Below are 14,869 nucleotides of genomic sequence, written 5' to 3'. Positions count from 1 at the left end.
AAACAACCATCATCAGCAGCAGCAGTAGGCTTCAAGAAAGTGGCACCGTCAATCAGCAGAACACTACATGTCTACAAAAATAAACACCATGTGGCTAAACACGACTAACCGAGTCAGTCTCACAAACTTAACAAGGATTCAAAGAAACCAAACCCAAAAGAAAACACAGAGGACTTTGTTCATACAGAGTTCAAAAGGAGAATGCTGTGACAGCCGTCTCGGGAGAGGGTCACCTGTGGGCTTCCGATTAGCAAGGGTGGGACCTGGTTTGTCTCCTGTGCACCTTCTGAGCTCGGGTCTCAGAGCTAAGCCCCAGGAGCCAAGGGCTCAGGGATGCTGGTATCTGCACACACCCCTTGGTCTGCCTGTCCTCTTTGACACCCCTCAGGGCAGCTAACAGATGCCTGCTTCCTCTGGTTCCTACAATAAAGCCCAGGGAAGCTGGGAGTCTGTTGCTGATTTGTGACCTCCTCTGGTCACACCAGTCAGCATGGCCATGGTTTAACCTCTAGGAGCCACATACACAAAAGGCGGCAAACCAGTTATCTCCCTGCAACAAACTAGCTCCCCTACTGAACAGGCTCTACAGACTGTCCTCAGGGCCATGGTGCAGTGTGGCTGGCGACCTCACCTCTTCACATGTCACAGAGAGGTAGCCACATCTGTCCCATGGATCACCTGAGCTCCGTGTTCAATCTGGGGCCTCGTCACCGGAAAGTGAGGGAGTGAGCGTGGGCAGCAGGCAGTCCTGGTCTTGTGGACCTACGGATGTAAAGGTCAGGCCCAGGATGACCGTGGGGAAAGCATCCCCTTCTCCATCCTTCCAGAACGGCAACGCAGCTCTCACTTTGCTTCTGGTCCTCGGTCAGTGTGGACCTCATCAGTGAAGGGACCTTCTTCAGTGGCCTCATCATAGACCAGCCCCTCGTAAGAGTTTACACAGCAGCCCAGGGAGCTCAGGGCCAGTCTGCAGGCCTGGCCGATCCCTCCCACACCCTATTCCTCACCACCCAGATGACGGCCTGTTTCTTTTCAGAAAAGAGGCCACCACGTTTCTCCAGAAAAATGCGTTTAAAGGGCTCTGTCCTGATGGATGTCCTCAAGCCTCTTGATCTATGTTTGCAGCAGACAGCACTAAAGCGGTGGGGGACCAGAGGAGGTAACAAGTCAGGAGCTGACTCCCAGCTCCCCAGGCCTTGTCTGAGCACCAGAGAGAGCAGGCATCTGCCAGCTGTCAAGATGCTCTGACACCTGATGCTACAATATTTTTCCATGAGGCATAACAACTTCAGTTCTCTGTGGTAGAACAGTCCTTCACGTGCACTGGGACATGGTCCCTTGCAGCTCTTCAAGGAGGTAGCTGGTAAACTCAGCCAAGGTCCTTATGAGAAGTCAGTGCTGGCACCAACATGTGTGTTCAGTGAGTCATCCTAGTGGAGGGCACAGGGGGCCTGTGCACCATGGTTCTCAGAAAGTGAGAGACTGCTCAGCTCTGGAGTCCCAAGGTCTAGGATGTAACAGCACAAGACACCTGAAGACATGATCTAGTCTCAGTTGCTATGTGTGACCTTGGCAAATCCTCAAGGTCTGTGAGCTTCAGTTTTCCCATGCAGAAAGCTAAGGAGTTGAGCCTGACCAGAGTTATGAAAAGGCCAAAGTTTCCGCAAATGCTTAGTCCTCATTTCATTCTTTAAATGCACCTTATTTAAAATTTTGTAATAAACACAACACCCATCCCCCACCCAACCACCACCCCATTTGCAGTTACTAAATTCTTTTTGTTTTTGAGACAGGATCTTGCTCTGTTACCCAGGCTGGAGTGCAGTGGTGCAATCTTGGCTCACTGCAACCTTTGCCTCCCAGGTTCAAGGGATTCCCCTGCCTCAGCCTCCCAAGTAGCTGGGATTACAGGCACGAGCCCCCATGCCTGGCTGATTTTTATATTTTTAGTAGAGATGGAGTTTCACCATGTTGGCCTGGCTGGTCTTGAGCTCCTGACCTCAGGTGATCTGCCCACCTTGGCCTCCCAAAGTGCTGGGATTACAGGTATGAGCCATTGTGCCTGGCCGCTGTCACTAAATTCTGATACCTTGGGGCCCAGCGCATTACCATGGGTGCCCAGAATAACTTACCACTGGGCAGTCTTTATAATAGTGCTTTTCCTGTCATCTTTCTAGTTAGATAATTTCTTAGAACTACAGGAAGAGCCATTCTTAACAACAATTGCTGTCTGCATCACTGATCTGGATGACGAAGTGGATTCTTTCAAGACAGCGCAACCAGAACAAAATATTGAAGGGCACGGATGCTACAGCTGATCTGGACTGCAGGTACCATTCATGTTTGTGTTATGCAAACAGGCCCATTGCCCTTCCTGAGCAGATATTTAATCTCAGTGCGTCGGTATGTAAAACTGACATCAATACCATCCTATTAATGGTATTGATGTCAGTTTTACATACCGACGCACTGAGACAGAAGTGGGGAGGCGGTTCCCATACTTAAAATGTTTGGAAACCAGGGTCCAAGGTGATCCTATCTGTACTCTGAGAATCTACACAAACCAGTTCTGGTCCCTGCTGTCCTGGGAATTCCCGCTGTAGTCTCTTCCTGCCACAATGATAATGTTAATGATTCCTACTAATATAAGGCTCAGGGGTACTTTTATATTGTGAGAGCCAAGAATATGCCACCCCAAAATATGTCTTTTTGCATAAAGATTTTGAGCTGATTATTTTGAGATACTGAAGACACAGGAGGTATTCCAAAAACAGAGAAGTTATCCTCTTGTAAGACAAAATTCAAGGGTGTCTTCCTTTCTATACCAAGAAGAGAAGGATGACTACATGACTAGAGACTTCTATCAATGAAGAATCTGGCTCACAAACCTTACCCTTGTTAACCGCTTTTCTTGGGTACCTCCCCATAACTGGCCTTCCCCACACCATTTATCTTTGTTTCAGGGGATTTTTTTTTTTCCCTTAGAGATGGTTTCTCACTCTGTCACCCAGGCTGGAGTGCAGTGGCACAATCTCAGCTCACTGCAACCTCTGCTTCTCGGGTTCAAGCAATTCTCCTGCCTTGGCCTCCCAGTTAGCTGGGATTACAGGCGTGCGCCACCACGCCTGGCTAATTTTTGTATTTTTAGTAGAGACGGGGTTTCACCATGTTGGCCACGCTGGTCTCGAACTCCTGACCTTGTGATCTGCCCGCTTCAGCCTTCCAAAGTGCTGGGATTACAGGCGTGTGCCACCATGCCTGGCTGGGATGATGGCTTTTAAGCCTAAAATCTAAGCCATCTCTTGGACACTGACTCACTTCTCTGGGTATCTCCCACAGATACAACACAAGATAACAAGATACACCTGCTATTCAACTTCTGTTTGTGTAAATCTGTCTTTCATTGCTGCAGTCTGTCCCAAGAACTGTGAAGGGTAAGGATAAAGTGATTTCTTCCTCTCCTACAATATACATTATCTGGATTGATCTGATCATGTGATTCTTATGCTGGAAGATCTGGGTATTGAACCACTACCTGGATCTGCTGCTGCTCTGCCATTTTCCTCCAGGCAAAGAACAACTCCCTCTTCCTCTTCTCCCCGGTTAACCAGAAGAAGGAATGAATCAAAACAAAGACACATTGGCTCCATGCTGAGGCAGGGCCCAGGTAAATGCATGACGCCATGCAAAGGAATAAACACAGGACTCTTCCATTTGATGAGATCTGAAGCAGCCCATCCACCACAGCATTCTGCTCTTTTATTTAGTAAACAAGTTTCATCTCCATTATAAACGGGGCCTTTAAATCAGGATTTCTGTTGCAGCTGCTGCTGAATTTTTGCAACAGCAGCACATCAGAAATGATAGTCCAGCACTAAAAATAGGGACCTCTGTTTCACAGAGGCGTCAGAGAAGCCACAAGTTGGAGCAAATGACAAGGGGCGAGCATGCCACCCTGGGCATGGCAACGGGGTTGGACCCTGTCCTCCCTCCTTTTCCTTCACAACTCTTGCTGTGGTATTTGGTGACTTCCTCTTGAGGCAACTAAAAACCTGTAAGTACAGGCAGACTTTGCTCAGGCTTAAAACAGATCACGTACTACACACAAATTCCTGACGAGGCTCTCGTTTACAAATGATGCAGACAGACAAGATCTGTGTTTTCCTTTTTCTAAGCAGATTGAATATTCTGGGGCCATCGCTGCAAACTCCTGAGGCTCTGCCATTTTCAGGGGATCTCAAGTTTTAGCAGCCACAGGGACTTACCAACACCATATACGGAAACAAAGAGACTGAAGAATAGCCAGCCACATGCTTAAGCAAACAGGACCATGGCTAAATTATGCTCAGGAATTCCAGCTATTCTGCTGCAAAGGCCGACCTCGGGTGCTGCCCACCAGGCTCCAGTGAGGGTTAATGCACTCCGCCAGACCCGAAGGAAAAGAGGGCAGGGGAGGGCAGGAGAAAAGAATGCCCTGCTATGGGCAGTACCTTGCCTTCTGGCCAGTGAAATACAAAGATGGAGAAAAAAAAAGACTTGGTATGAAATGGGAGCTCAAAAATCAACGTGAACAGATGGCACTTTTTAGGACTCAAATTGGACACAATTTACTCTAGTTGCAAAATCCTTAACAAGATGGCATTTGTGAATTAGATTCCCATGAAAGCACATATTTTCTGACGATCTGAATAATTTCACCTTAGCAACTTGCCTTCTGTCTTGAGAAGGCAAGTAGGTTTGTAATGGCAGACGTTCATTTTACGAACAACCTGACTGGCCGGGCACGGTGGCTCACGCCTGTAATACCAGCACTTTGGGACGCTGAGGCGGGCAGATCACGACGTCAAGAGATCGAGACCATTCTGGCTAACATGGTGAAAACCTGTCTCTACTAAAAGTACAAAAATTAGCTGGGCGTGATAGCACACGCCTGTAATCCCAGCTACTCAGGAGGCTGAGGCAGGAGAATTGCTTGAACCTGGGAGGCAGAGGTTGCAGTGAGCCGAGATTGTGCCATTGTACTCTAGCCTGGGCAACAAAGCAAGACTCCATCTTAAAACAAAAAATTAAAAAAAAAAAAAAAAAAAAAAAAGGCTGGGCGCAGTGGCTCACACCTGTAATCCCAGCACTTTGGGAGGCTGAGGCGGGCAGATCACGAGGTAAAGAGATAGAGACCATTCTGGCCAACATGGTGAAACCCTGTCTCTACTAAAAGTACAAAAATTAGCTGGGCATGATGGCACACAGCTGTAATCCCAGCTACTCAGGAGGCTGAGGCAGGAGAATCACTTGAATCCAGGAGGCGGAGTCGCAGTGAGCCGAGATCTCTCCACTCCACTCCAACCTGGTGACAGAGTGAGACACGGTCTCAAAATAAATAAATAAATAAATAAATATTAAAAAATAAAACTGACAACAATCTGAACTTATTGGAAACAGCAGCAAGAGAGTTTTTTGCACCATAAAATGGATGGTTTGCAGGAATCTTTTATATACTAAAGTTCTCTGGGAAAAGATTTGATTTGCAAAAACTCCATTGTCAACTTGCCGGGGACACAGTCATTCCACAAACAGGGCTATTCCTAAAATTTTATAGCAGATCTGTCACTCAAATTCACGGGATGTGCTACCCAGGCTCAGGATGGCTTGGCTTACAGATCACAACAATGGGTCTGTATTCCCACCCACATTTGGTTTTGGACCCACCTTGGGGGCTCAGAGAGAAGGGCAGCAGAGTCAGTGCACACAGAAGCAGCTTCCTGCTGGCAGACTATGACCTTTACATGCATTACCCATGGATGTATGAAACCCATTCTGCAAGCTGGAACGAAGTACCTCCGGAGAACAGCTTACACCAGGAGAACCCACTTTCTGCTGGCTGAGAGGGCACTGCGGGCAGGGCAGGGTGGCTGGGCTCTGCCTGTATACTTGTGTTCACATGTGGAATTTCCTTCCTATTATCCTGGCCTCTCCCATATTTTATAAAAATGAGTGGAAAATGAAAAAAAATGAGTGTCAACATTAATTGAAAGCAGCAGGGTTCTCATAAATGTCATCTAATTGTGGCCAAGGTGAGAACTGTGAGATGTGATGAAGGTAGTGATGCTTGACCCTCAGCCCCAGGCCCGATGGTCACACCCTGCTCAAAGGCAGAGAACACCAGGAAAGAGTGTGCCTGACACATTGCACATTTCTCAGCTACTTTATCTCAATGGTAAAATGTAATGAGGGATTTTAGGATTTTTTTTTTTTTTTTTTTTTTTTTTAACTCTGGGAATGACTGCCCGCCCCGCCTTTGTAACTGACTCTAAGCAGCTACATGGAGGCTGACCAGTCAGACTTGCTTTGCTGCCACTGGGCGCTCGGCCATCACAATGAGGGCCTCAGGGAAGCTGGCCCCCATGTCCTCTGGCTGAAAGCAGCAACCCCTCCCCAAAAGGCCAGGCAATGTGCCGCCCCACCCCACCTTCTAGGCATAGGACTAAGATTTACAGAAGCCAAATGTCATAGCCTCGCTTTGTTCTTTGTTAGGCATTTCCTCCTGTCTCTGAGGGAGGGGAAGGCTTCTATTAGAAGAACATACTTTCCAAGAGCTATAAATTTTTCACCTCTACAAAGACCAGGCAATTATCTAACCTAATCCTAAACAATTTAAAGGATAAAATGAAGGTAATCAAGATGGCTCTTCCAGAAAACTGTACTTGCACTGGGAGACAAACGTCCCAAGCCTTGGGGTCTGGGACAAGCCTCCAACACTGCCAGCCTCAAGTGAAGCTTCTGCAGGCTGGGGCATTGCTGTTCAGTGACCTCACGAATGGGAAGCCAGCACTGCCCAGGTACAGTCACAGGCCGTGTGACGATGTTTCAGTCAGCGACAGACTGTGCATACAACAGCACAGTGGTCTCATAATACCATATTTTTATACCTTCTCTATGTTTAGACACACAAGTATTTACCTTTGTGTTATAGCTGCCTACAGTATTCAGTATAGCAATATGCTGTACAGGCTTGGAGCCTGGGAGCAATAGGCTGTGCCATCCAGGCTTGTGTAGGTACACTGGAAGATGTTCACACAATGACCAAATCGCCTAAGGATGCATCTCTCAGAACTATCTCATGCACAAATTTTAAAAGTTGTAGTTTTGAAAACCTTGCTTATTGTTTCCCATTTGGCAAAACTCTCCCAGGAGGGCCAGATCTCCCAACAGCCATGATGGGCCTGCAGAAGCAGCCTGGCTGGGGCCAGATACGGGGATTCTGTGTTATAAGGCAATAGGCATCAACCAAGCATCCTGGAAAAATGTGGCTCCCTCTGCTGACAGACATGACCCTGTTTTCACCGAGCTATCTATGGGAGGTGAATACACGGCAGAATCCAAATCTGGGGAACCAGAACACTCCTGACCATGTTACAAATTCTACTGTAAAAACACTGTCAGCCTGTATGTGCATTCAAGATTAAAAAAAAACCTCAAATTGCCAACTTCTTTTAAAAAATAAAACGTGTAACTGCACCTGTAAACAGGACTTCACACGTGTGACCAACATTCCTTTCTTTTCCACCCTTATGACTCCATCTTCCAAAGTAATTGCAAAGTTGAAGATTCCATCACTTACACATCCACTTACTCAACCGAAAAATGTATAGCATACATTAATAACATATTACAATAATAATATTAATCAACTTATCACAACCCTGACAATACATAGCATTTACTGAACACGCATCAACTGCTGAGAGCTGCACAAAATACCCTGGGTGGATTCTCATTTAATCTTGTTAAGAACCTTTTGAACCAGGTGTCATGATGATGCCCACGTTACTGAGGTGAAATAACTGAGTCACAGGAGTTACATCATCTGCCCCAAATCACAAAGGGAATCAGTGTCAGAGTCAGAAATTTAACCCGAGCAACGGAATGGACCTGAAGTCATGCTCTTGATCAAAACAGGAAGATGCTATTGGATTTAAATAACATACCATGCCATTTGTAAAGGGCTGCCTACACAATGCTCTTGGTCCTCCATATTCATAAATTCAGTGAACACAATCAACTTCTATGAGGCAAGCACTACTCACAGTTCTCTGTTACAGATGAGGAAAATAAGCCCCAGAGAAATTAAACAACTTACTTAAGGTCCCACAGCCAGTGGGAGTATAGCTAAGTCTAAGGTTTTTGTTTTGTTTTGTTTTTTGAGACAAGTATCACTCTGTTGCCCAGGCTGGAGTGCAGTGGCAGGATCTTGGCTCACTGCAACCTCTGCCTCCTGGGTTCAAGCAATTCCCTGACTCAGCCTCCTGAGTAGCTGGGATTACAGGCACCTGCCACCACGCCTGGCTAGTTTTTGTATTTTTAGTAGAGACTGGGTTTCACCATGTTGGCCAGGCTGGTCTTGCACTCCTGATCTCATACTCACCTCGGTCTCCCAAAGTGCTGGGATTATAGGCATGAGCCACTGCACCCGGCCAGTCTGAGTTCTTAGCTCCTACACTGCTGCCTCCAGGAAGTTGCCTTTAAAAATATCTAAAGCAATCAACAACCTTCTATGAGTGTTGTTTAGAATGAAAGTACCAGAAAGTGCTTCTCTTTTTTTGAGGAACTGCTGTGATTTCTCCCATGGACAATAAAAATAGTTTACAAGGAGTGTGTTCCCCTCTAATTCTGGCCACATGGCATTCTACAGCCACAGTAGTAGCTCAATTTAGTATGCCATGGCACGAATGTTTGAGCGGTTCTTCATGTCCTATTCCTGACTTAGTGTTTTAAAATTCTTATCTGCATCATTTCAAGTAAGCTTCTTCAAATCCTTTGAGGAATAATGTGTGTGCTATAAATAATGTAACCTCAATTTAAAAATAATTTCCTAAAAGATAAACAACATAAGCCATCTTTCATACAGACTTTGTTCTTTTAAGAATCCATGAGAAGACTAGACCTTTGGACAGCTGTCACTTCTAAAGTGTGCTGAGAATGTTCACATGTGGAAGGCTGGGTTACACACCAAGTTATTTAAAGCAGGCATAAAGTTCTCTCTCTCCTCTCAGTAAGGGCTAAGCTTGTGCTGAGGACTTGGTTACATGCCAGGCCACCACGTGAGTTTTCAGTGTAAAAAGGGGGCATTTCCACAAAAGCATTTTATACAATCTCACATCTGGCCCCCAAAACACAGAAAGAATCCAAATATCATTTCAAGAATTTGAAAGAAACAAGGATGATTTTTCTGTGGGAGTGTAATCCTTCCCAAAATATGAATGAATATATTTTTCTGTTGAAGGCAGAAGTATTTTTTGTTAAACATTCAGGGTTCACTCACTAGAAAAATGGACTCTATGTACAGCAAGAACAGCTTGATGAAGGTGGTCAAGGGGCCAATTCGTTCGTGCTTGAGACGCCACCCCTGGGTTTGTACCTGCTCACTGCTGGCCACTCAGCCTGCCCTACAGGGTGGGGACATGCTGACCTGACCCCTCTGCCCTCTTTGCAGAGAGGAGTGGTCTCCAGAACCCACCCACATCAGGGGCAAAACCCAGGGGTCTGTGAGACCAGGAGGACAGGGTGTGGACAAACCCAGTGCCCTCAGTTCTGATCCCCCATCTGCCTCCACTGGTTGGGGGACCCCTGTGCCCATCCTTTCCAACCAGAGCCGTTACCCCTTCCATGTTGGTAACCCCACTTTGTCCCTTACAGGGCACAGGGTCACCCCACCCCATCTTGCTCCTTTCAGGATCCTGGGTAGTCCCTCCCACGCACCCTTGAGGGTACTGGCTTACTCCCCATCGTGTTGTTATGCTGAGGACAGTTCCGACTGACAGCAGCCTGGATTTCCATGCCCACTAACCTTACTGAACCTTCTTAGAACAAACACTTGCAGAGGAAGGAACGCCTTGATAAAAAATTTCCAAATACTGTTGAGATGCTCAGGACCTCTGAAAAATCCAGTATCTTCAGTATTCGACAGCAAGTCACAGTTTTCCCTACAGGATCCTCCATGTGTGTTCCATGCAACACATATTCTCTACATGCCCTAACAAGCCATGGGCAAACACTTTCCTTCCAATCTCTCACCTGAAATTCTGTCCTGAGATGTGCATGCATTACCTAATGAGGAGGATACTTCCTGATAAAGGTCACACATCATCAATGACAGGGATGCATCCTGAGAAATGTATCATTAGGTGATTATATGATCGTGCTAACACCACATGGTGGACTTACACGAACCTCGATGGTGTAGCCTACTATATACCTAGGCTACATGGTACAGCATCTTGCTCCTAAACTGCTAACCTGTACAGCCTATTACTGTACTGGATACTGTAGGCAGCTGTAACACAGTGGTACTTGTGTAACTAAACACAGAAAAAGTAGCAACACAGAAAAAGTAAAGACACAGTATTTTTATGGGAACACCTTCTCACATGTAGTCTGTTGCTGACAGAAACATCATTATGCGGGGGATGACTGTATATGTGACTGCAAGGCTTAATCCAGTAGGCCTGACCTTTATTTTACATTCTTACCAAATAACAGCCCCTCCTCTCTCCAAAATGCCTAAGGTAAATTCAAATGAGGAATGGGTCATTTTTACACCAACAGTAATAAGGCATCCAGCTTCCTGTGTTCTGGGGCGGCTTTGGATGTGGGAAGCCCACTGTCCATGCCTGGGGGCCCCTGTGATGGAAGCCAAAAGAGTCACAAAAGGGGAAAGGAAAGCAGTCCCATGGAAACAAGAGGGAAATGAAAATCATCAAAGTGTCAAATACAACAGGACCCAGCTTCACAGCCCAATTTGGAAACAGGTGCGAGGATCCCGCCCCCAAGAGGGGCCTGGAAACACCCACCCCAGCTGCAGGGCACTGCCTGAGGGCTCAAGATCCAGAGGGAGCCAGGTTCTGTCCAAAATTCCATGCAGAATTAGTGAATAGTGAACTACGGTGATCACACATGCTGAGTGGAACTGCTTCAACGCGCTACACAAAGGGAGGCCTGCGATGCGGCTAAATAGCCCATTCAACTGACAGTGGAGAAAATCTGGCCCATCTTAGGAACAGAGGCAAATAGTTGCTTTGGCAATAAAAATTAATTACCTGACTAAACTCCTTTAGGAAGTATTCAACAATTAAAATAGTACTGATTTAACATAAAATAACACTTCACATGAAGTATTTCAGTCATACTTTTAACCAACTCTGATAGGGCATCCCCTTCCAGAAATTAGGGAAGGGCAGCCCTGGGGAGCCGCCATGGTCCTATGCACGAAGCACGGGGCTCTGGGTGTGCTGGTGACCTTCCTTCAAACAGAAGGACCTCTGAGGGGGTGACCTTGACAGGGCGGGATGGCTGCCAGAGATCTGCACGAGGGCACAGCACACCCAGGCTGCAGAGAGGGAGATATTATGGACACAGATGGGGCTATGCCCACTCTATGCTTGGCTAATAGCTGTGTTTCCAAAGATCCAACCCAGCAGCCCACCGAGGACTTGGCCAGAGGATCTGAGCCATCCTGGAGTCCAGCAAAGCATGGTCTGAGCTAGGACACCAAGAAATCAGGACACTGGGTCTTTATGCGTGACCAGGCCCCTTACTCCTCCCCCTCCAACCACAGGTATTTCTCCCAAATTATTCTGCAGGTGAACATCTCCCTCCCTAAAAATGAGTTTGTTTCATGTAAATCCACTTGTCCACTTGGTCAATACCTATGTGACAAGGACCAGGCTATATCTGCACTGTCCAATTTGGTGGCCACCTGTCACATGTAATTTAGATAAATTAAGATGAGATTTTAAGCTACTGTTCCTCAGTTGCACAAGTCACCTTTCAAGTACTCAATAGCCACATGTGGCTAGTAGCTACCATGTGGGACAAAACAGATACCACTTCCATTACTACAGAAAGTTCTATTGGGCAGCATTAGAACCGACGGTTGCCATACACGAAGGTGAGGACAAAAGACAGGGACACTTCTGCCCTCACAAAGCCCATGACTGGCTGGGTGTGGTGGCTCATGCCTGTAATCCCAGCACTTTGGGAGGCTGAGTCAGGAGGACTGCTTGAGCCCAGGGATTTGAGACCAGCCTGGGCAACATGACGAATCCCCATGTTTTGCGTCTCTACAAAAAATACAAAAATTAGCCAGGTGTGGTGGCTCATGCCTGTAGTCCTAGCTACTCAGGAGCCCAAGGTGGGAGGAGCACCTGAGCCTGGGGAGGCAGATGCTGCAGTGAACCGTGATTGCGCCACTGCACTCCAACATGGGTGACAGAGTGCGACCCTGTCTCAAAAAACAAACCCAAAAAAGCCCACAATTTGGGAAAAGCAGCCTCCTATCAAATAAGCCTATTAAGGCCAGATGCGGTGGCTCACACCTATAATCCCAGCACTTTGGGAGGCCAAGTTGGGTGGATCATGAGGTAAGGAGATCAAGACCAGTCTGGCCAATAAGGTGAAAACTCTCTCTACTAAAAATACAAAAATTAGCTCAGTGTGGTGGTGCATGCCTGTAATCCCAGCTACTCGGGAGGCTGAGGCAGGAGAATCCCATGAACCAGGGAGTTGGAGGTTGCAGTGAGCCGAGATCGCACCACAGCACTCTAGCCTGGCAACAGAGCGAGACTCTGTCTCAAAAAACAAAACAAAAAGTCCATCAAATACGATGTACTGATGATAAGTCCTATGAAGGGAACTGCAGAGTGATCCAAGGGAGGGGAGAGAGGTAAGGCTCTGATACCACAGGCCCATCTGCCTACATGGCAAGTGCTGGAGCAGAAGGGCCTCTGTTCTCTTCAATTCAGAGCAAGGTTCTAACCCGAAGCCCACAAGCAGGCTCACACACTTGAGAGTGACCTGGAACTTGCAAACACAGTCCTTCTGCCAATCCACAGCAGCATGAGGTCACCAGCTAAGCATCTCTGGTCACTTCAGCTTGGGCTGATTCACAGCAAACACTGACATGGAGATAGTAACTCAGTGTAGCCAGAACTTTTTGGGAGGCAGCATGGAGTTGTCACAGCTGTGGAATGCCTGAAACAGATGCCACAGGCATCTGGTGGGTTCTCACCATGTTTCAGGCTGCCGAGAAACTACGGAACAGACACTGACCGAGTCTGAATATCAGCGAGTCTGAGTATCACCGACCCAAGGGCCTTGGCATCCTCAGGGTGGTGCTGTTGGGTGCAGGCATTCATCATCTGCTCTGAGCTTTCTTCTGATGAATGGATCATAATACTTATTCTCCGCTACAGCCTTTTGTTTGAGGCTGCGGAGGATGCATGGGGAGAGGGAGAGCTTAAGAGCTACTGAACTACAGCACTGAGTTCTGAATGGCTTGTCCCTAAACATTGGACAGACAAAAAGCAAATGATCCCAGATGCTGGTGAAACCAGAAACTTACACAAGTTAAGCCCTCTGTTCTCCAAAACCAGTAGAGACAGTCTGCAAGTTTTCTAAAGGCTGTGGGTTTACTGCAGTAAACCCCCAAACTAAATACTGTTCCCGTTTTTTATGAATGTCTTAAAATTCTATTGTACATTTTCTTGTCTCCTTCAACCTAACACAGGAGCCACCTACTTCTGTGATGACATTTGTTGACTCAGGGTCACCAGCAGTCAGATGTGCAGGGCTTTGAGGGTGGAGGGCTGCTGCTGTGCCCAGTGCCACCACACTGAAGGCCTGAGTGAGGGGGACCTCCACGGGGCTGCTGTTCCCTGACTGGTGGCTGTCATTCTTCCTCACCAAGAACCCACCGCTTCCAATCAGCAACAGGTATGACAACCACATTTCCGCCATGTGGAACAGATTCACTGAATTGCAAGGCTCTCCTGGCAGAAAACTGGAGGAGGAATTTGTGCATGAATTTAGCTCCAGCGCCACTGGCTCTGGCAATGGCAGAGAAGAGATGGGCAGGTAGCTGTCCTCCTAACGGGGGTGTCCCTGCAGGAAAACCAAAGGCCAGCAGATGAGTCAAAACAGAAGAGGAAGCTCTGCCTTGTCACCTCATCAGCTAGCATTTTAAAGCCAAGCTGTTCACAGCTAAATCTATGCTGGGCAGACTTCTGTAAACATACTTAAGGTTTCAAAAGAAATAATGAACTGCTATCCACACAAAGCTTCCAGTTTTTCTGCCACCTTCCCACATCCCAGATAGGTATTACTCTTGGGATTCTATCCTTATGCTGTGGCTAGGGACAGATAAGGTTCATCCTAGAGTGTTTTGGACCCAAAACACCATTGACTACACCCAGGAATGAGGACCAAATGAGAACAGGATGCAAAACCACTCCTTTTCCTTCTGTGGGTCCCCACAGCAACAAGCAACAATGCACACAGCAGTGCAGTCACACAGGCTGGGGAATCCCAGGGCCCATGGCTTGAAGTTGAGCCTTGGTGAGAACCAGGACTGCGAGCTCACCGATTCACTCGCAGGATCCTTACCAAGGCCTTCAGTTCTCTGTACGATGCCTCATCTGCCTTCATTCCTACATTTAGGGTTGGTAACAGACCCCAAGTGGCCAAATCCCAAACACGGATGTCACATTCCGGAGCATGTAGTATACATTTGTGTAAAGACCCATATTTGCAGATGTTCTCTCAGCTGAAACCCCCTGCAAGATTTCAAGGTATTCCTCTGACAAATGCAGGCCTGGAAAGTAGGAGGGCTTGGGGCAGTAGACGATAGTGGTTGTCTTTGAAGGAGCACAAGAGAAAGGTACCAGACAGAAAAATGCACAGAGAAGGTAAGGTGGATTTGGTTGAGATGCAGTCCACAGAGAGCCACTGTGGCTCTTTTAGCCTGAAAAATAGCACTTAGCTTGCTTCTTTTTGGTTTACATTTTAACAAGCGTCTCAAACTCTTGCCTCATGAAAT

At 47.1% G+C, this 14,869-nt stretch overlaps 2 protein-coding genes across 12 annotated transcripts in view; one reads left to right on the top strand and one right to left on the bottom strand.

The window, feature by feature from the left end:
• The window catches only part of LOC105493195 (WD repeat, sterile alpha motif and U-box domain containing 1), a 76,895-nt gene extending 70,671 nt beyond the window's left edge, over window positions 1–6,224 (top strand). The window contains exons 12-13 of one of the 2 annotated variants that reach the window (XR_011609798.1): window positions 2,178–2,330; window positions 3,340–6,224. The gene's annotated coding sequence lies outside the window, so the exon portion shown is untranslated. The remainder of the gene's footprint in view (window positions 1–2,177; window positions 2,331–3,339) is intronic. The other variant, XR_011609799.1, reaches the window with a different exon arrangement.
• LOC105493193 (tetratricopeptide repeat, ankyrin repeat and coiled-coil containing 1) overlaps window positions 1–14,869 on the bottom strand; it is a 263,922-nt gene that overhangs the window by 17,135 nt on the left and 231,918 nt on the right. The gene's annotated exons all lie outside the window — the stretch shown is intronic.

Source organism: Macaca nemestrina, chromosome 11 (genome assembly GCF_043159975.1).
Source record: "Macaca nemestrina isolate mMacNem1 chromosome 11, mMacNem.hap1, whole genome shotgun sequence".
Classification (NCBI taxonomy): Eukaryota; Metazoa; Chordata; class Mammalia; order Primates; family Cercopithecidae; genus Macaca; species Macaca nemestrina.
The sequence above is the reverse complement of the archived record's forward strand: the minus strand, read 5'-3'. Positions and strand labels throughout refer to the sequence as shown.